The sequence below is a fragment of the Dendropsophus ebraccatus genome, chromosome 12 (assembly GCF_027789765.1).
Source record: "Dendropsophus ebraccatus isolate aDenEbr1 chromosome 12, aDenEbr1.pat, whole genome shotgun sequence".
Lineage (NCBI taxonomy): Eukaryota > Metazoa > Chordata > Amphibia > Anura > Hylidae > Dendropsophus > Dendropsophus ebraccatus.
This window is the reverse complement of record NC_091465.1, coordinates 81,344,851-81,365,751: the sequence shown is the minus strand read 5'-3', so window position 1 is coordinate 81,365,751 and position 20,901 is coordinate 81,344,851. Positions and strand designations below refer to the sequence as shown.

Sequence of the window (20,901 nt, the reverse complement as noted above, 5' to 3'; positions counted from 1 at the left end):
CATATGGGGTACCATTGTACTCAGGAGAACCTGCGTTACAAATTTTGTGGTGCGACATATTATTGGAAAAATTCAAGTTTTTCATTTTTACAGTCTAATTTTAAATACTTTCCTCTAATACCTGTGGGGTCAAAATGGTCATCACGCCCCAAGATGAATTCTTTGAGGGGTGCACTTTCCAAAATGGGGTGACTTTTGGGGGGTTTCTCTTCTGCAGACACTACAGGGGCGCTGCAAACGCACCTGGTGCTCAAAAACTTCTTCAGCAAAATCTGCATTAAAAAAAGCTAATTGGCGCTCCTTTCCTTCTGAGCCCGGCTGTGTGCCCATAAAGTGGTTTATGCCCACATATGGGGTACCGTTGTATTCAGGAGAACCTGCGTTACAAATTGTGTGGTACTTTTTTTCTCTTGTTCCTCATGAAATTGAGAAATTTCAAACTAAACAAACATATTATTGGAAAAATTTGTGTTTTTCATTTTTACTGTCTAATTTTGAATACTTTCCTCTAATGCATGTGGGGTCAAAATGCTCATCCTACCCAAAGATGAATTCTTTGAGGGGTGTACTTTCGAAAATGGGGTGACTTTTGGGGGGATTCTATTCTACGGACACTACAGGGGCTCTGCAAACGTTACAAATTTTGGCATGCTTTTTTTCTCATGTTCCTTTTGAAAATGAGAAACTTTAATCTAAACATATATATTATTTAAAAATTAAAATTTTCGATTTTTTTACGGCCTAATTGTGAATCCTTTCCTCCAGCCCCTGTAGGGTTAAAATGCTCATTATACCCCTAGATTAATTCTTTAAGGTGTCTAGTTTCCAAAATGGGGTCACTTATGGGAGTTTCCAGTATACAAACCTTCTAAATCCATTTAAAAAAAGAACTGGTCCCTAAAAAAAAAAATCAGTTTTGGAAACTTTCACAAAATGTGATAATTTGCTAATAAATTTCTAAGCCCCGTAACACCCTAAAAAAGTAAAATATGTTTTCCAAGTTATGCCATAATAAAGAGGACATATTGGTAATGTGATTTAGTAACTAATTTATGTGCTATGACTTCCTTTTTTAGAAGCAGAGAATTTCAGAAGTTCATAAAATGCTAAATTTTCAATTTTTTCATGATATTTTGATGTTTTTCACAAAAAACACACAAAGTAGTGACCAAATTTTGCCACTAATATAAAGTGTCATATGTGACGAAAAAACAATCTCAGAATCGCTAGCATACGTTAAAGCATCACTGAGCTATAAGAGCATAAAGTGAGACAGGTCAGATTTTGAAAAACGAGCCTGGTCATTAAGACCAAAACAGGCTTTAGAGGCAAGGGGTTAATATGTTCTATGAGTCAGGTAGCCCCATGCCCAGTTCGCACTGAACGTGTATGTTCGTAAAATCGCCTGTTTAACGCTCGTGTGGTCTTCCCTTATGTAGAAAAAACGCACGGGCATGTAATTGCATATACAACTTGTTTTGTTTTGCAACTGATGAAATCATTAATTTTATGTGTGTTCCCTCCTAATGTGACCTCTTTTGTATTGAGGAAGAAGGGACACCAGTTGCATCCTCCACATTTGTGATTCCCTTGAAGTGGATTTTTTGTTAACCAGTTAGTTTTTTTATTTTCTTTAAAATTACTTCTAACAATATGATCCTTTATGTTTTCTGTTCTTCTAAAAGATACTAGTGGGCGATCTGTATACAGTTTGGAGAATAATGGGTCCTGTTAAATCAGGTACCAGTTGTCATTTATTACTTTTTTAATTTTGTCCGCCATCGGTTTGAATTTGAATGAGAACGCGAACCTGGAAGCTATTTTTTCTGCACCTGATTTTTCCTGGCTATTCCTTGTTCTTTTTCCTTTTGTATTGTCCAGTAAATCTTTTCTGTTTATTTTGTAGGCTCTATATTTGGATTTTTCAAGACGACTTCTTTGGTACCCCCTGGCTAACAATCTTTCTGTTAGCTCATCCGCCTGTCGAAGGTAAGTTGTGTCTTCACTATTGATGCGATGTAGTATTGTCCATAAGGGACTGCTTTTTTTACATGTGACGGATGATAGCTGGAATGGTGTAAATATGCATTAGACGCTGTTGGCTTTCTATAACTTGTAGTTACTATCTGATCATTTTTGACTTCCACTAGGACATCTAGGTATTCTATTTTAGTTTTACTCCAATTACAGGTAAACGTCATATTGAAATCATTGGTATTCAAATATTTAACAAAATCCTCATATTCCTGTGGGGTTCCCAACCATACTATAAATACGTCATCCACAAATCGTCAATAGCAATGTAACTGCCTAAGATATGGATTATTGGGAGTGAAAATCATATGTTTTTCGAGTAATGCTAAGTACTAGTGATGAGCGAATAGTGAGATATTCGAATATTCGCTATTCATACGAATATCCCGCGAAAATTCGATCGAATATTCGATCCCATTAAAGTCTATGGGAACAAGTATTCAATTAGTGAAAAACATCTATTTGACTATTTGGAGGGTGAAACCGGAAGCTGGGGGATTTGAACACTTATCGAATATTTATCGAATATTCGCGGGATATTCGTACGAATATCGAATATTCGAATATCTCACTATTCGATCGAATATCTATTCGATCAAACAGTATTCGCTCATTACTACTAAGTATAAATTTGCGAAGGTACAAGCGACGGGCGTACCCATCGCTGTACCCTCGCATTGTCTGTACCACTCCCCTGCAAATTGGAAATTAATATTCTGTAAAATAAACAATAACGCGTCGCACACAAAATCTATGAAGTGCTTACTTTTATCAGTTTGTTGCAATAGTGTCTGTATAACTTGGACTCCTTTAACATGTGGAATCCGCATATACAGACTCTCCACATCGATGGTCCCTAGTATCGCGTTTTATTTCCATTCCTCTTCTGAAATTATTGTCAAAAAATCATTTGTGTCCTTTATTAAAGAGGGTATGCTTTTTAATAATGGTTTTAATAATGTTTTTTTTCTTCTGTTGTAAGGTTTTCGGCATCCATTGGATATACCAAGGCCTTTATTTGCTCTATAACCTTTTTTTGGAACAGATCTAAATTGCTACCTTGGCAGACAGGGGGGGGGGGGGGGAATCAGACTTAACACCTCCTGCAAAAAATGCAGAGTTAGTATCATGTTCATTATATTTTTCGCCCAACAATTCTAGCATAGTATTTAAACACTCACGATCCTGTTCATTTTCTGCACCGGCTAGAAAAAAAACAAGTGTACCTATTCCTGTTGGTCTCTCCCCCTCTTTTTTGGTGTGACTACTTTCAGAGGGTATTGTTGAAAAATACTTTTTCAGATTCAGATTTCTATCTCAAAATCTACGTAGTCAAATTTCTCCGTTATGCAGTAATTTAAACCTTTATTAAGTAAAGACAATACGGAGTCACTTAGTTCCAAGGTAATTAAATTCACTACCAATGGAGGATCATTAGTCTTGTCTGGACTGTTGTTTACTTGCACCAGCTCACACTTTTGTGTTTTGCTCCCTCGGTTATTGCTCTTTTTTCCTCGTCCTCGTCTTGTCTTTTTCCTAAAGGGATCTCAGAGTCACGTTCTCTTTCTCTTTGTACAGGTTTTTTCATTCTTCCTTCATGATCATCGCTCACTGGATTTTGGTAAGTTTGTTCTTTACCTGGATTATATTGCTTTTTTTGTTGTTGTTTTTCCTCCTCTGAGGATGTTTCAGATTCTGTTGTCCAGAAATCACTGGTTTTTCTGTTGTGTGTCTTTTTCTTTTGAAATGGTTGGCGTTTTTTCTTTTTGTAATTATTGTTAGTGTTTTTCCATGGTTTTTCAGGCTTGGCAAAGGCTTTCCCTTCCATATAGTCGATTTTGTCTCGTAGGAACTTATCTTTCTTTATATTCTTGATCTCTTCTTGCAATTTGGTTAGTTTCTCTGTCAGTTTCTGTTTAAAGTCCTGAAACTGAACATCTTTTAGTCTTTTACGCAATTCTGTCTGTGATTTACATAGATCACTTGTTATTTTTTCATATTCTTCTTCATTGCGTTTTAAGACTAATCTCATTAAATTCAGAGCATGTGCTTGATGCAAATCTTTCCACGTTTTAACAAAATCGCTATCTTCACCATATTGGGAAACCTCTTTATAATGTCTCAGTCCACAAGATACCCGTTCACACTGTGCATATTGTGTCAGTGAATGAATGGTCCAGAAAAGACGTAATTTCTTCTCGGCAAGGTGGTGAATACGTTGTTCCAGGTTCTTTATGCTTATCACCTAGATCGTTTCTCTGTCTTCACATTGCGTGAAGAAGGTGCTGGCATCAACTCGCCCTGCATCAAAAGTATACTCCATTTTTTCTTCTGTATGATCCATTGATTCCGCTTCCATTTTGTATGTTTATTCGTAGTGGTTGTGTGCTCAGGTGCAAGAAAATAGGGATCCACACAGTCTTTTGCACGATAGTTACAGCCACCTGCACTACAACCTTTCTCATGCGGCTAGGATACACTACAGGGTGGGTGGAGTAGTCCCACTTAACTTTGCAAAGGTGGTGCTCACCTGCTGAACGGCAGTGAAATGCCTCCAATTCTTAAACACACCAGTAAGAGGATACAAGGGCACTCACCATTCGATGCAAATAATCTTTATTGATGATCTTCTAAAAACATGATTAGCAGGCGGCGAGGACGCTGTGCACCTCCAGCAGACAGCTGTTTCGCGATATTCGCTTCGTCAGTCTCCACCTCTTCCCCTATGTCACAGGTATGTTCACCTGATCTGGTGACGTGTGCGAAGGTGGGCGTCACAGTGGATTTTAAAATTGATCCGTTAAAAACAAAATGCAGTGTTAACCCGGTCTTATTCGGCCCATCACTGTCCATTCAGGTTGATATTCATTCAGTGTAATAGGGCATGTTGAAAGGCAATGAACAGCCGACATGCATGATGTCAGCTGACTGTGGTCTTTCAATGTGCTGAAGGATCGGTCTGTAGCGCATCGCTCTGACTTCATCGATTTAAAGATTGTTAAGATTGCCCCTCTCACTGCTCCCCACCAAGGGCGGATTAAATTTACTATAGGCCCCGGGCTGTTCACCAAGCCTGCGCTCCCCATCCTACTGTAACTATGGCAGCACTAGCGTGGTGCTTATAGGACAGGATAGATAATGTCAATATGCCCTGATTTGTGCAAAATTGTGGTAAAAAAGCTACTATTTTTTGCAAATCATAGTAGAACTGTAGCCAGGAGACGGTACATCACTGAAAGTATAAGTCTTTTTGGGTGGCCATGGGCCCCACCAGGAGCTCAGAGCCCCGGGCTGCCGCCCAAAAAGGACCTATTATAATCTGCTATTGCTCCCCACTGTCTGTGCAGGGAACGAGGGGGAAGCAAGCAATGACCTGAGGTTGGCGCTCGATTCCTCAAAACATTGGGTTGTGTGATACGGCCTTTACTCATTCAACTGTATGAGCGCTGTGCCTCCTCCGTACAACATACTAAGGTGAGTACATAGGAAGCAAGAAAAGGCATCCTGATTATTGGGCTATGTTCACACGAAGTAAAATAATGCAAAAATATGTCTGTAGTTTTTGTTTTGTTTTTATGAAATAATGTGCTCCACTGAAGTCAATGGGGAATTGACTGTCAGTACACACACTGCCTGTGTGGAAAGGGGAAAAGTGATTTTTTTCTTGGAATACCTCTTCAAACAAACAAAGACAAAGATATGGCAGCACTTCAATATACAGTACAATGAAAAGGCCAATAATAACACTGTTACGGCCAAACAATATCAGACCATGGACACATATTGCGACACACAGTGACTGAATATTACTATTCTTACTGTTACGCAACAAAACACACTATGAGAAACACAATATTGCTCCCATACTGTAACCACATAGTAGTGGATGTGAATTCTACACTGGCACTCTGCACACCATACAAGTGAATACAGTACAGTTACATCCAGTGACCCCTATGTGATGTCTTTTCTGATTGGAGCTCTTCTTTTTTTCTTTATCCTATGACTGAGGCCAACATAATGACTTTCTTCATCAACAATTTCTGTTGCTAGACAACCTTTTCCTAAACAACTTTAACACCTCTTTTTCCAGCTACCCCCCCCCCCCCCCCCACACGCAGACACACACACCATACATACACCCCTACACAAACCTTGCTTTAAAAGGGTACTCCACAGGGTAATTTTTATGCCTAGTTCTGAGCAAGCAGGTGGTAAAAATTTTTTTACACTATACTTACCTTCCTTACTCCCCTACTACAGCCATTCTCATAAAGTACGGCCTCCCTGTGCGTTACTTCAGAGTGACCATAGGGAATTGCCTCCTCAGCCAATCAGTGGGTGCAGCAGTGTTCCACTACAGCCACTGATATGCTCAACAGACAATAAATTTTTGGATCCTGACCTTTGAAGTGCTGTGCAGTGAGAGAAAATGGCAGTGGTGGGGAAATGTGGATGGAACGCACAGTTTTTATTTTTTATTTTTTTTTTCTTACTTTCTTATTTTTATTTCTGTACTTTTTACCACCTAGCTGATAAAAATTAAGCATAAAAAGTTATTTTCTGCATAAAAAGTAAAGATAAAACCAAAAAGTCCTTAAATCTTTCAATATTTATAGCTTTTATTTCAGCAGGAACTGCAGGATTATAAGGGATCAAATCTACAGGAATATGAGCAGGTAAATCTAGTACATAACATTCTCATAAAATAGAATCCCTAAACAAATCTAAATTCATATCCATAAGTGGCAACTAGTGATGAGCGAGTACTAAAATGATCGGGTGCTCGTTGCTCAAGTAACGAACCCCATTGAAGTCAATGGGAGACTCAAGCATTTTTGGAGAGGACCCAAGCTCGGCCCAGGGAAGGTCGTGTGAAAACCTGTCAACCTCAGAAAATGATGGAAACACCACGGAATTGGACAGGAAACAGCAGAGGCAGCAGGCATGGATGTGGCTAATCACATCAAATTATGGGCAATTGTATGGCAGTGATTACACAGTGAAGGATTAAAACAGAGGTAGCATATGAACCACCCCAAAATTTAGCCTGACACAGCATGGCAGTGAGAACATAGGGAACCATTAAAACACAGGTAGAAAATGAACCACCCAAACGCCTTGCCTGACACATCATGGCAGTGAGGACACAGAGAACCATTAACCCTTAGAGGACTGGGCCAATTTCAATTTTTACGTTTTTTGTGCATTTCTTTTATATGGGGGGTATTTGTTTTTACGCTGTCAGCCCTGGGGTAAAACTGACATGTTATATATGTTCCTCAAGTCATTACGATTACATATGTAACATGTATAACTTTTATTGTATTTGATGGCCTGTAAAAAATTCAAACCATTGTTAACGAATATATGTTCCTTAAAATCACTCTATTCCCATGCTTATAGCGCTTTTATCCTTTGGTCTATGGAGCTGTGTGAGGTGTCATTTTTTGCGCCATGATTTTTACTTTCTATCTGTACATTGATTGCGCATATGCGACTTTTTGATCGCTTTTTATTACAATTTTTCTGGATTTGATGCAACCAAAAATGCGCAATTTTGCACTTTGGGATTTTTTTACGCTTGCGCCGTTTATCGTGCTAGATCAGGAACGTGATTAATTAATAGTTTGGGCGATTACGCACGCGGCGATACCAAACATGTTTATTTATTTATTTTTATTTATAACATGTGAAAAGGGGGGTGATTGAAATTTTTATTAGGGGAGGGGGCTTTTTATTAAAAACAACACTTTTATTTTTACTTTTACACTTATACTAGAAGCCCCCCTGGGGGACTTCTAGTATAAGTGCACAGATTTTTTATACAGATCTATGCTGCATAGATATGCAGCATAGATCGATGAGATAGGCACATTGATTGCTTCCGGCTGCTGCAGCTGGAAGCAATCGAGTGCCGAGCCGTGATCAGCGCCATTACGGCGCTGACCCCGGACGGGATAAGATGTGTGGATTGCTCCTCCAGGACAGCGTCCTGGGGGAGCGATCTTCCCCACTAGACACCAGGGAACAGCTGCATCAAGTAATTTCTGTATTAGCGGGCACGGCGATCGAACCATGCCCGCTAATAGCCACGGTCCCGGGCTACATGCGGCACCCAGGACCGCGGCGGTTCAGAGCGCAGCCGCCGCGTGGCCCTGCTCTGAACACACATAGACGGCCCAGGGCGTACAGGTACGCCCAGGGTCCGCCTAGGGGTTAAAAAACAGGTAGCATATGAATCACCCCAAAATTTAGCCTGACACAGATTGGCGGTGAGAACACAGGGAACCATTCAAACACAGGTAGCATATGAACCACCCAAACACTTTGCCTGACACAGCATGGCGGTGAGGACACAGAGAACCATTAAAACAGAGGTAGCATATGAACCACCCCAAAATGTAGCCAGACACAACATGGCGGTGAGGACACAGAGAACCATTAAAAGTGAGGCAGCAAGTGAGCCTCCCAAAAATTAGGCCAGACACAGCATGGCGGTAAGGACACAGAGAACCGTTAAAAAAGACAAAAAACAGGTAGCATATGGACCACCTAAAAACTTCATACCACTGACCCAGACCAAGATGGAATCAGCGCAGCATCTGCTTCTGGCCTGTCAGAGATGGTGAATCACTCAGGGGATTGGGGGATCCAGCCAAGTCTCCTGTGACATCACGCCCTGCCCCCTGTCTGCATCATCAGCCTGTCCTGAGCAAACACACACAATGTGAGACAGAGGCATGGAATATTTGTCTCCTAAGGGGGGAGAGCAGTGGGAGCAGGAGACAATGTGAATTGGCACATAGGCCATTTTTCTTCACTTCCTGGATTTCTATCAGCTACTAGTGTGGCAGAACCGCACAGATACAGTAATACATTGTATAGACACATCTATATAACTTTTAATGTACTTTTAATAGAAAACAAGTTTTTCTTATCCGGAGTTCCCCCTTAAGACATTAGCGTTCATTCAGATGTATGAATGAGACCAATTCATGACTAATCTATGAACTTATACCTTTCATTGGCATTTTGTCATTTTTCATAATTTTATTTTTCTTCTTTTTATCATGATTTCTCATTCTATTCACGATTTTGTTGATTGTCTATTTATTTTTTATATCAACAGTATTTTTTTATATCATTAGTATCTTTTTATCTTGAACATCTATTACTATAGAAATGTTTGTATTGTATTTGGACTTTTAATACTATATGGTATATTATTGTCGCACTTTGTTATTTTAAACATCCATAATAAATCAACAAATTAGATTTTAACTACACATTCATCGATCATTGTGTCATACAAATAGTTACCTGAGGACCTCACTACTAGAGATGAGCGAACTTTTCAAACGTTCGGTCTGACCGGACCTCCAGATTTTTTCAAAAAGTTCGGTTCAACCGAATTTCGGATTTTTTTCAGATTTCATAGTTTAACCCCTTAAGGACAGAGCCTGAAATGGCCTTAAGGACAGAGACAAATTTTATGAATTTGACCTGTGTCACTTTATTCATTAATAACTTCAGGATGCTTTTACCTATCTGGTCGATTCTGAGACAGTTTTCTCGTGACATATGGTACTTTACATTTCTGGTAAAATAGAGTCGATACTTATAACGAATCTTTATAAAAAAACACCAAAATAACGTGAAAAATTGTGAAAAAATGCATTTTTCCAACTTTGAAACCTTTCTGCTTAAACAGAAAATGGTTATGCCACATAAATTATATATTAAATAGCATTAGCAACATGTCTACTTTATGTTGGCGGCTTTTATTCAACTATGTTTCATTTTTTTTAGACAATAGAAAGCTTAAAACATTAGCAGCAATTTTCCAAATTTTCAGTAAAATTTCTAAATCAGATATTTTTAGGGACCTGTTCAGGTTAAGGCCAGGTTCAGACTATGTAACTCTGCGGCTGTATTTGCGGCTGTAATTGTGCGGCGGTATTTTTGGTGGTTCGTGTGTATGCTTGGAAGTATAGGATATACGGCTGCACAGTGCACACTATGTATGAATCTACGGCCCTATCGTAAACGGACCCGTAAAAAATGAACAAGACCATTGTTTGCGGCTGAATATGGGGCCGTGGATTGACAGGCGGTCCGTACGGAGTACTTCAAAAATAGCCGGCAATGATGCCGAATGCCGATGCCTCTAATAGTTAATATATTAAATTAATCAAACACATTTTCTTTGTAATCAAGACACTTTCGTTGATCAATAATTTATTTCTAACGAATCCATCATTTTGCAATTAAATATACTGTTAAAAAAAATAGATATATAAATAAATGTATATTTATATATATATTTATTTTTTGACAGTATATTGAATTGCACAATGATGGATTCGTTAGAAATAAATTATTGACCAACAAAACTGTATTTATTTCAACGAAAATGTGTTTTTTTAATTAAATATTAATTAGTACAGAAAGCTCTATAAGCCGTTAATTCATATTGCCGGCAATAGAGCATTCTGTACTAATCATCACTTTACTTTAATGAAAACATCAAATGTTTCTTCTAATTATGTTGTGACAATAACATTATTAGAAGAAACATTTAGAATTATATGTGCGCTCAGCTGATTGGCTGTTCGGCTGAGCGCACATATAATAAGCCGGTCCGCAGCACACTGACTTCATTGTGCTGCGGACCAGCGAAGAGGACACATCGGGGTGAGTATAGAGCTCTCCCCACCCCCTCCCCGTCACTGCACCCCTCCCAGCAAGGAAGGGGGGTCACTTAACCCCTTCCTTGCTGGGATGGGTGCAGTCTGACATCAGTCTGGCCCCCAGGGGGTTAAGGGGGATGCAATACATCCTCCCTTAACCCCTTGGGGGCCAGACTGTAAGCAGCGATCTGTAAAGATGCTGCATACTGTAAGGTGCACAACACCGCTCACAATGATGGGTGTTGTGCTCCTGTTTGTGTGTTTTTGTGTGTTTCTCCCTTTTTGTTTTTCAGATATCGGTATCCTGGGGATTACGTCGGATTCCATGGACTACGTCGATGACCAGCGTTTTTTTAATGTTTTTTTTAATAAAATGGTCAATGAGGGGTGTGGGGGTGTTTTTATTTGAATAAAAAAATTTGTAAACTTGTGTCTTGTCTTTATTTCTTTACTTTATAGACTTAGTAGTGGAAGCCGTCTAATAGACGGAATCCATTACTAAGTCGGGGCCTAGTGTTAGCCGGTATAAAATGGCTAACACTAACCCCCCATTATTACCCCAGTACCCAATGCCACCAGGGGTACTGGGAAGAGCCCGGTGCCAGTGGTCCCGGAGCGTCAAAATTGGCGCTCCTGGACCGGGTGGCAGCAGGCTGGTAAGATTTAGGCTGGGAAGGGCCTAAACCAATGGCTCTTCCCACCCTGGTGTTACCAGGCTGCTGTCGCTTGGTTTTTAACCCGGCTGGTTCTAAAAATAGGGGGGACCCTATGCGTTTTTTTTTTTTAAAAAAATAAATAATAAAAAAAAAACGCATAGGGTCCCCCCTATTTTTATAACCAGCCGGGTTAAAAACCAAACGACAGCAGCCTGGTAACACCAGGGTGGGAAGAGCCATTGGTTTAGGCCCTCCCCAGCCTAAATCTTACCAGCCTGCTGCCGCCCGGTCCAGGAGCGCCAATTTTGGCGCTCCGGGACCACTGGCACCCGGCTCTTCCCAGTACCCCTGGTGGCATTGGGTACTGGGGTAATAATAGGGGGTTAGTGTTAGCCATTTTATACCGGCTAACACTAGGCCCCGACTTAGTAATGGATTCCGTCTATTAGATGGCTTCCACTACTAAGTCTATAAAGTAAAGAAATAAAGACAAGACACAAGTTTACAAATTTTTTTATTCAAATAAAAACACCCCCACACCCCTCATTGACCATTTTATTAAAAAAAACATTAAAAAAACGCTGGTCATCGACGTAGTCCACGGAATCCGACGTATTCCCCAGGATACCGATATCTGAAAAACAAAAAGGGAGAAACACACAAAAAACACACAAACAGGAGCACAACACCCATCATTGTGAGCGGTGTTGTGCTCCTTACAGTATGCAGCATCTTTACAGATCGCTGCTTACAGTCTGACCCCCAAGGGGTTAAGGGAGGATGTATTGCATCCCCCTTAACCCCCTGGGGGCCAGACTGATGTCAGACTGCACCCATCCCAGCAAGGAAGGGGTTAAGTGACCCCCCCTTCCTTGCTGGGAGGGGTGCAGTGCTGGGGAGGGGGTGGGGAGAGCTCTGTACTCACCCCGATGTGTCCTCTTCGCTGGTCCGCAGCACAATGAAGTCACTGTACTGCGGACCCGCTAATTATATGTGCGCTCAGCCGAACAGCCAATCAGCTGAGCGCACATATAATTCTAAATGTTTCTTCTAATAATGCTATTGTGATAACATAATTAGAAGAAACATTTGATGTTTTCATTAAAGTTAAGTGATGATTAGTACAGAATGCTCTATTGCCGGCATATGAATTACCGGCTTATGGAGTTTCCTGTACTAATTAATATTTAATTAAGAAAACAAATTTTCGTTTAAATAAATTCAGTTTCGTTGGTCAATAATTTAATTCTAACGAATCCATCATTGTGCAATTAAATATACTGTCAAAAAATAAATATATATATAAATATACATTTATTTATATATATATATATTTTAACAGTATATTTAATTGCAAAATGATGGAATCGTTTACATTTAATTATTGAACAATAAAAGGGACTTTATTAGACAGAAAATGTGTTTTATTAATTCAATATATTAACCATGAGAGACATCGGCTATAGTGCAGAGGATCGCAAACCCCGGTAATATCGATTCATGTAAACTGTTTCCCTGCTTTCCCAGATGCATCCAGAGGTGTTTCCATCACTTTCTTAACATTTTATTTGTTATTTTTAGTTGAACCAGATTTCCAAGTAAATGACCGTATGTTTTGAGCCGCATGTCTATTTTTTCCCACGGCCGGAGTTTCACCCGCACATTTACAGCCGCATAAAAAATACAGCCGCACAGTTACAGCATGTGAACCCGGCCTTAAAGTGTATTTGAGGGGACTGTATGTTAGAAAGCCCCACAAAGCACCCCATTTCAGAAACTGCACCCTCCAATCTCTGCAAAAGCACATCCATAAAGTTTTTTTAACCCTTTAGGGAAGTCACAGAAATTAAATTAAATTAAATTAAATTAAATTAAAGCTAAGTGTGTAAGAAATTTGAAAATTTTAATTTTCTGTGCAGAGATTTTATTGTAATCCAATATTTTTCATAATTATAAACCTATTACCAGAGAAATGCACCCCAATATTGATTGCCCCGTTTCTGCAGTTTATAGAAATACCCCATATGTGGCCCTAATGCGCTATTTGACGCAACCACAAGCCTCAGATATAAGGGAGCGCCTAGTGAATTTCAACGCCTCCGTTATATTTGGTCATTTTTGACTATACCACTTCAGGTTGGCAGAGGCTCTGGGGTGCCAAAACTTAAAAAAACACCCCTAAAGGGACACTATTTAAAAAACTACACCCCTCAAGGAATGTAACACGGGGTGCGGTGAGCATCTGGACCCCACAGGTGCTTCACAGATTTTCAGAACAATGTGGTGTATATTTTTTACACTAAAATGTTGTTCTAGCCTTTATTTTTCATTTTAACAAGGAGATAAAAAAAAAAAAAAACACCAAACGTGTAGCGCAGTTTCTCCAGAGTACGGAAGTACCCCACATGAGGACATAAAGTGCCAAACGGGCGCAGGACGAGCCTCCAAAGGGAAGAAACGCCAATTGGCCTTTGGAAACGGAATTTCACTGGAATGGATTTCAAGGGTCATGTCGCGCATTTACAGAGCCCACGTGCTGCCAAAACACTGGAAACCCCCCACAAGTGACCCCATTCTGCAAACTACAACCCTCAAGGAATCTAACAAGGGGTGCAGTGAGCATATGGACCCCACTGGTGACGGGCACAAATGTGGAACAATGTGACACAAATGTGGCCGTCATCAGGGGGTCCATATGCTCACTGCACCCCTTGTTATATTCCTTGAGGAGTGTAGTTTCCAGAATGGGGTCACTTGTGGGGGTTTCCAGTGTTTTGGCAGCACAAGGGCTCTGTAAATGCGACATGGCGTTCATCATCCATTCTGGCCAAATCCAGCCTCCAAAATCCAAATGGCGCTCCTTCCCTTCGGAGGCTTGCCCTGCGCCCATATGCCGCTTTATGTCCACATGTGGGGTATTTACGGACTCAAGGGGAATTGCTCTACACATTTTGTGTGTTTTTTTCTCTTTTAACCTCTTGTGAAAATGAAACATTTAAGGTTAAACCAACATTATAGTGTAAAAAATTTTATATTTTATTTTCACACCACATTGTTCCACGTTTGTGCCCGTCACCAGTGGAGTCCATATGCTCACTACACCCCTTGTTACATTCCCTGAGGGGTGTAATTTCCATAATGGGGTTACTTGTGGGGGGGTTCAACTGTCCTGGCAACACAGAGGCCTTTTAAATGCAACAAGGCCCTCAAAATCCATTCCAGCCAAATCCAGCCTCCAAAAACCAAATGGCGCTCCTTCCCTTTGGAGGCTTACCCTGCACCAGCATGGCGCTGTATGTCCACATGTGGGGTATTTTCGTACTCAGGGGAAATTGCTCTACACATTTTGTGTTTTTTTTTTTATCTTTTAACCCCTTGTGAAAATGAAAAAATCAAGACAAGATCAATGATTTAGTGTAAAAATTAATCATTTTTTACACTAAATGTTGGTCTAGCCTTAATTTTTTCCATTTCCACAAGGGGTTAAAAAAGAAAATGAACACAAAACGATTAGGGTAATTTCCCTACGAAAATACCCCACATGTGGACATAATGTGCCATATGGGCACAGGGCAAGCAACCAAAGGAACAGAGCGTTATTTAGAGGCTGGAATGGAGGATGGAGGCCATGTCACAATTACAAAGCTCCTGTGCTGCCAGGACAGTAGAAACCCCCCACAAGTGACCCCATTCTGGAAACTACACCCCATAAGGAATCCAACAAGGGGTGCAGTGAGCATATGGACCCCACTGGTGACGGGCACATATGTGGAACATGTGCCTGTGAAAAGAAGAAAAAAATGTTTTTCATTTTCACGCCACAAATGTGCCCGTCACCAGGGGTCCATATTCCCGCTGCCCCCCTTGTTAGATTCCTTATGGGGTGTAGTTTCCAGAATGGGGATACTTGTGGGGGTTTTCTATTGTCCTGGCAGCACAGAGGCTTTTTAATTGCATCATGGCATCCTCTAATAGGAATGGCGGCCATATCTATTTAGCTGGGGAAAAGGGACCATTCTAATTTATTTGGGGGTATTAGGCCAATTATTAGTTTATAAGGTTGAACATGACAGGTGTCCATCAAATTCAACCTGTGTTGATCCAGAGGAAGGCAAAAAACCCTTGTGAGGCAGACGACAGAAGCCTCATCACAGGGAAAAAATTCCTTCCCGACTCCATAATGGCGATCAGAATAATCCCTGGATCAACGTGACCCCTGAAATAGGAATAAGGGACAGAATTTTGAAAATGTAGAACTCCAATGACCTGTGGTGCGCCTTGAAGCGATCCTGTATCCAGAGGCCGGGGTGATCAGGACAGGTGTCACACTGGAAAATGGTGTCCTTCCTGATCCCCCTGTTACGCCACACTCTGCACTTCTTCTGGGGTCTCCTGTTTTCCAGTGTGGGGGACGTCACCTGGAAAATGTTGTTCTGGTGCTATACGGGGTCCTTCATATCCAGAAGCGCTGGGTCCGCTCCATGGCTGCTAAATATTAGGGCTTTATTACGGCTTCTGATATGTTCGGATCGTGCCGCAAGCTACAGTAGCTCGGGCAGCGAGGGACAAGAAGAGGGGGTGCTGGTATAAAAGTTATCCCCATACGGGTGGTAACTGTTATCCAGCAGTTCCAGCAGTTCCCGAATGATCTCCCCACTAACTCGGAGGATGGGGGGGGGGCATCTGGGGGCTGAATTCGGGTGTCCCTTCCTTCATACACTCGCCTTAGTAAAGGTACATGCACACTGCGGAATGGTGAAGGATAACCCTTTGTGCATTCCGCAGCTTGCACCTGCCGGCGGACAAATGGAGGTGCGCATCTCTGTTCGTGTCACACTCCATTTTATGCACGGGCGTATAATTAAAAAAAGACTACTTGAGCAGCTGGAAGAGGCAGCAGTTGATCAATTCCCCTCTCAGGACCAAGGCTTGGAGGTAAGTGACTGTGCCTGGTAGATTGTCTTCTACCCCTCCCTCTTGTGCCTCGCTTCCTTGCAGCAGTGGGATGTTGCTGCTTCGGTAGCACCTCACTTTCCTCCCCTGATGACACTGAGGATAATGGTGCTTGGGGGCGCCACGTCCGATCGGCGACATCATCATCACCACCACTGCTACTGTCCTCCAGTGGCTGGGACAGGATCTCAGGTGTGGCACTGGATGCCCCTCCCTGGCTTACAGCCACCACCTCCTCTGCAGTCTCTGCACGTTCCACCTGCTGCCTTTGGTGGACTACCTCATCCAACTCCTCATCATCACTAAAAAGTGGTAGAGAATCCAAAGGCAGATCAAGATTTGCCAACAGTTCCCTGGCAGAAGGTGCCCCAGAGGTGGGTGGCATAGTAATAACAGGGAACGGGGCAGAGGACTCTCGCTGACCCTCCCATGTAAGGGTGGTGTCGGATGATCCAGCTGACCTCGTTTGGTAGCTTTGGGCGGTGGAAGTGGAGGATTGGGTAAGCCAATCTAGAACCGCTGGCTGTGTGGTTCTTACAGAACCACTGGGTGTCTGGGGTAGCTGCACCCTGCTGCCACGCCTGTTGCCCCGGCTGCCGCTGGGCCTGGTGCTGCCACTTCTCCTACCCTCACCGCCTGCCGTTGCAGTCCTTGCCTGGGAAGTGCTGGAAGTAGGACGCTTGGACATAGTTCTTTGGTTGGTGTAAATTTTGAAAAAGAAATAATCTATTGGGCAGAAGGCACAAATTTTAAGTGACTATTGCTTTGTGGGTTGGAGGCACCCAGCAAAGCAGAAATTTACAGGTTATCCCAAAAAAAACTTTTTTTTTTTTTTTTTTTTACTTTTTTGGTTGCGGGTGGCTAGAGGGGTTTGACGGCAACCAGCAGAGCACAAACGGAAAGCTTTTGTGGGGCGCTGACTTCGCCTCAAATAGAACAGCTGATCACAAACAAACAAACTTTTTTTTATTTTTTTTGAAGGTTTTTATTTTAACTTTTTTGGTTGCAGGTGGCTAGAGGGGTTTGACAGCAACCAGCAGAGCACAAACGGACAGCTTTTGTGAGGCGCTGACTTAGCGTCACCTAGAACAGCTGATAACAAACAAACCATTTTTTTTTTAAAGGTTTTTTTTAAACTTTTTTGGTTGTGGGCAGCTAGCCGGGGTTAACGGCAACCAGCAGAGCACAAACGGACAGCTTTTGTGAGGCGCTGACTTAGCGTCACCTACAACAGCTGATCACAAACAAACGTCTAGCGTCTCCTCTCTGTCACAGAACAGTAGCTGGTTCAATGCTACGTGTCCTGACTCCTGAGTGACTCTTCTCACTTTTCTCTCCCTATTTCTTTTTTTTAATCTCCCTATCTCTCCCTAGATATCACATTTTTTGAGTTAGATGGCTATCTCTCCCTCTCTCTACCTAACTCTTGATTTCTCAGCCTCTTTCACTATGTATGAGCTTATCAAGCTTTCCCTGTATCTTGCGCTTTTTTTTTTTTTTTATCTTCCTCTTTCCGGCTTCTCTCACAAACAATATATACTCCTTCTCTATCTCTCCCTGTACTTATCCAGTTGTTTTGATATGTAATCTATGTGTTTTCCCTCTCTGCCTAACGTACACCTCCTCTCTCTCTGCAGTCTAGACACACAATGAGAAATAGCATGGACTCTCAGGCACTTCCTGTTCCTGGAGTGACGTCACACACCTTGATATTCACATAATAACAGGATACAAAGGATTATAGGAGTAATAATCCCTTGTAGCCTGTTCTATTCTCTGATTAAAGTATAGTTTTGTGAGGCCGTTGCGATTTTAACGAACTTCGTCACTAACTTTTTGAAAGTTCGGTTCGGTACCGAACCGAACTTTTTGCAAAGTTCGTAACGAATCTGGTTCGTAACGGTTCGGTTCGCTCATCCCTATTCTACACACATGCATGAGGTATATTTGTGCCTCAGGATAATACCTATGTCATATACACTCTCGCAAGGGTGACAGTATAGTACTTATATATCTGTATAGCACATTCTTCTTCTGTGCACCCTTTGCTCTCCTATGCCTAATCTATCTATCTTTCGCCGTCTGTTTTTTTCTCTCTCAATCACTATATGTCTCTTCTCCACTTTTCTAATAATCTTTTGGTCTTTGCTTTTGTACAATATCTTCTCAGTAGTCAGTACAGCAGCGTACAGCAGCGTTTTGTCGCTGACAAGCTCTGTGCACTGCTAACAGTCTCCTTCCTCTCTCTCTGCAGACTGTATCATGCGGTCATGTGACCGCTCCTCTTAAAGCAACACCGACGTCACACAGGGGGTGGGCTAGTGCAAGATCCCTGCTGATTGGATGTGTTCCAGGCATCATGGGAAAGCGCTTTTCCCGCCCGGAACACTTTCTGCTTTCTAGAATGGCGGCTGCCATTTTAGAAAGCAAGAGAAAAAAAAAAATCGGCGCAGATTTCCAAAAATCCAAATCCGATCAAACTCGGATTTTTGGAATAATCCGAACAGGATCCCATACCGGGTGAAGCGGTTCGCTCATCTCTACTCACTACATGTTTTTCTGTTTTCACATTATTATATGAGACAAACATTTTTGTTTTTCTTTTATTATATGTGTGAACGTAGCCTAAGGGTGTAGAGTGTTGTGGGCATGCTCTGTGACATACAAAGGATATTGAAAACAATAATATTACTAAAATTTGAAAGTTACACTTGTTTTTGACAATGCATTCTGAAATAATCCACGAGAATATACAGGAAGTTGCTTCAGTGACTGTTGATTCATTACTTTACAAACAGAAAACCTTCCCTTTCATTGCTTAGTATTAGAGAAAGTTCTAAGTTGTTCATGCAAGGTCAGTGAGTCTACTTCTTAATGAAGACCTTTATCCTGTTCCTGAAAATCAGAAATCCCCTGAAAATAAGACCTAGTAGATGTTTTGCTGAATCGCTTAATATAAGGCCTTCCCCGAAAGTAAGACCTAGCAAAGTTTTTTTTCGGAAGCATGCCACCAAACAGAACACCAGGGCATGCAGCTGTGATACTTTTTAGCCTGACGCCATTGTCCCCTTTTGATAGTAGGCGCAGAAGGCTATAACCACACAGATTTATAGAAAAAAAGAAGAGATTTATTACAGAAAACAATACTTAGCTGCAGTTACAGATGGCACAGTTGCATTGTTGTTTCTTCCACAATGAAATGGGCTACCATACCCCCATTTCGCTCGATGACAGGGTGCTGGGCACCTTCCCTTCATGGTCCCAGCTGAGGCTGACTAGAAGCTTTAATAGTAAGTTTGGGTGGGGGGGGGGTGATGTGCTTCCAGAAATGTCTATGTAGACCACTGATGACCATGAATGGAAGTTTCCCAGGCCTTGTTAATGCTTACCAAGCAAAATGTGGTTGTACAATTACAGCTACATGCATTTGGGCAATAACAACAACTGTGTCCTCCAATGTTGACACTACTGGGGAGGTTTATGGCCGAACAGTTGACATAACAATACATCTCCCTATTCCCATGCGCATAGCTAAATACAAACCAATCCCACTTACACAGCCAGCTAAGATAGATAGATAGATAGATAGATAGATAGATAGATAGATAGATAGATAGATAGATAGATAGATAGATAGATATGAAAACACTACATTCCTTCCTATCACATGAATAAGACACTTAAATATTCTGAAATAAACCTATCCGGTTACACCCCTACCTTCATCATCCATTGCAGAGCAGCTGCATCCAACCCCAATGTTCCCTTCCGTGACTCATCGTCTGGTGCTATCCCCATTGTCCCCTACCACCAGATGTAGAGCTGCACACAGTCTGCCACTATCCTGTCGCCTGCCACCATTCCATACGCTGTCCCTGCTATGCTGTACAAGTGTGATGTGGTGAGCTCCCCCTGGTGGCCGGAAGCCGCCTTATCATACGCTCTGTCCCTGCTGAGCATGTGACAAGTAAATTCTTCTACATAGAAAAATAAGATATCCCCTGTAAATTAGACCTAGTGCATCTTTGGGAGCAAAAATTAATAGGATACAACAGTGTCTTGTTTTCAGGGAAACAGGGTACAATATATGAAGACTTTGTATACACATGTCATTATATAGAGAGAGTTCTTGGTTACAAGACAGTTCCCAGGTCGGAGAACTGGTGTAATATACTGCATCTTCTAACTCACTAACTCACTGGCCCAGATATACTAATGGTGTCCCTGGATGAAAAAGTACAATAGTTTGGTATTAGAGATGAGCAAGTAGTGAAATATTCGACTTTCGAGAATTCGAATCGAATAGGCACTGATATTCGACAATTTGAACAAATATTCAATCCCATTATAGTCTATGGGAAAAAAATTCTCGGCACCAAATCCCCCATGAAACCTCCCTAAACGATGCCAACACCTCCGGAATGACACTGTGACATCAGGGGGAGCATGCCTGGGTGCACCCAACACCCCAAAATCGCAGTATAATGCCACTCTGCGCAGTTGCAAATGAAAAATATTTGTGAACGCTTTACGAACATTTATGGCAATGTTCACACATTTCCTTC

At 41.5% G+C, this 20,901-nt stretch overlaps 1 protein-coding gene across 3 annotated transcripts in view; it reads right to left on the bottom strand.

Annotated features, from left to right (window-relative positions):
• The window catches only part of LOC138769700 (B-cell receptor CD22-like), a 65,542-nt gene that overhangs the window by 24,253 nt on the left and 20,388 nt on the right, over positions 1-20,901 (bottom strand). The gene's annotated exons all lie outside the window — the stretch shown is intronic.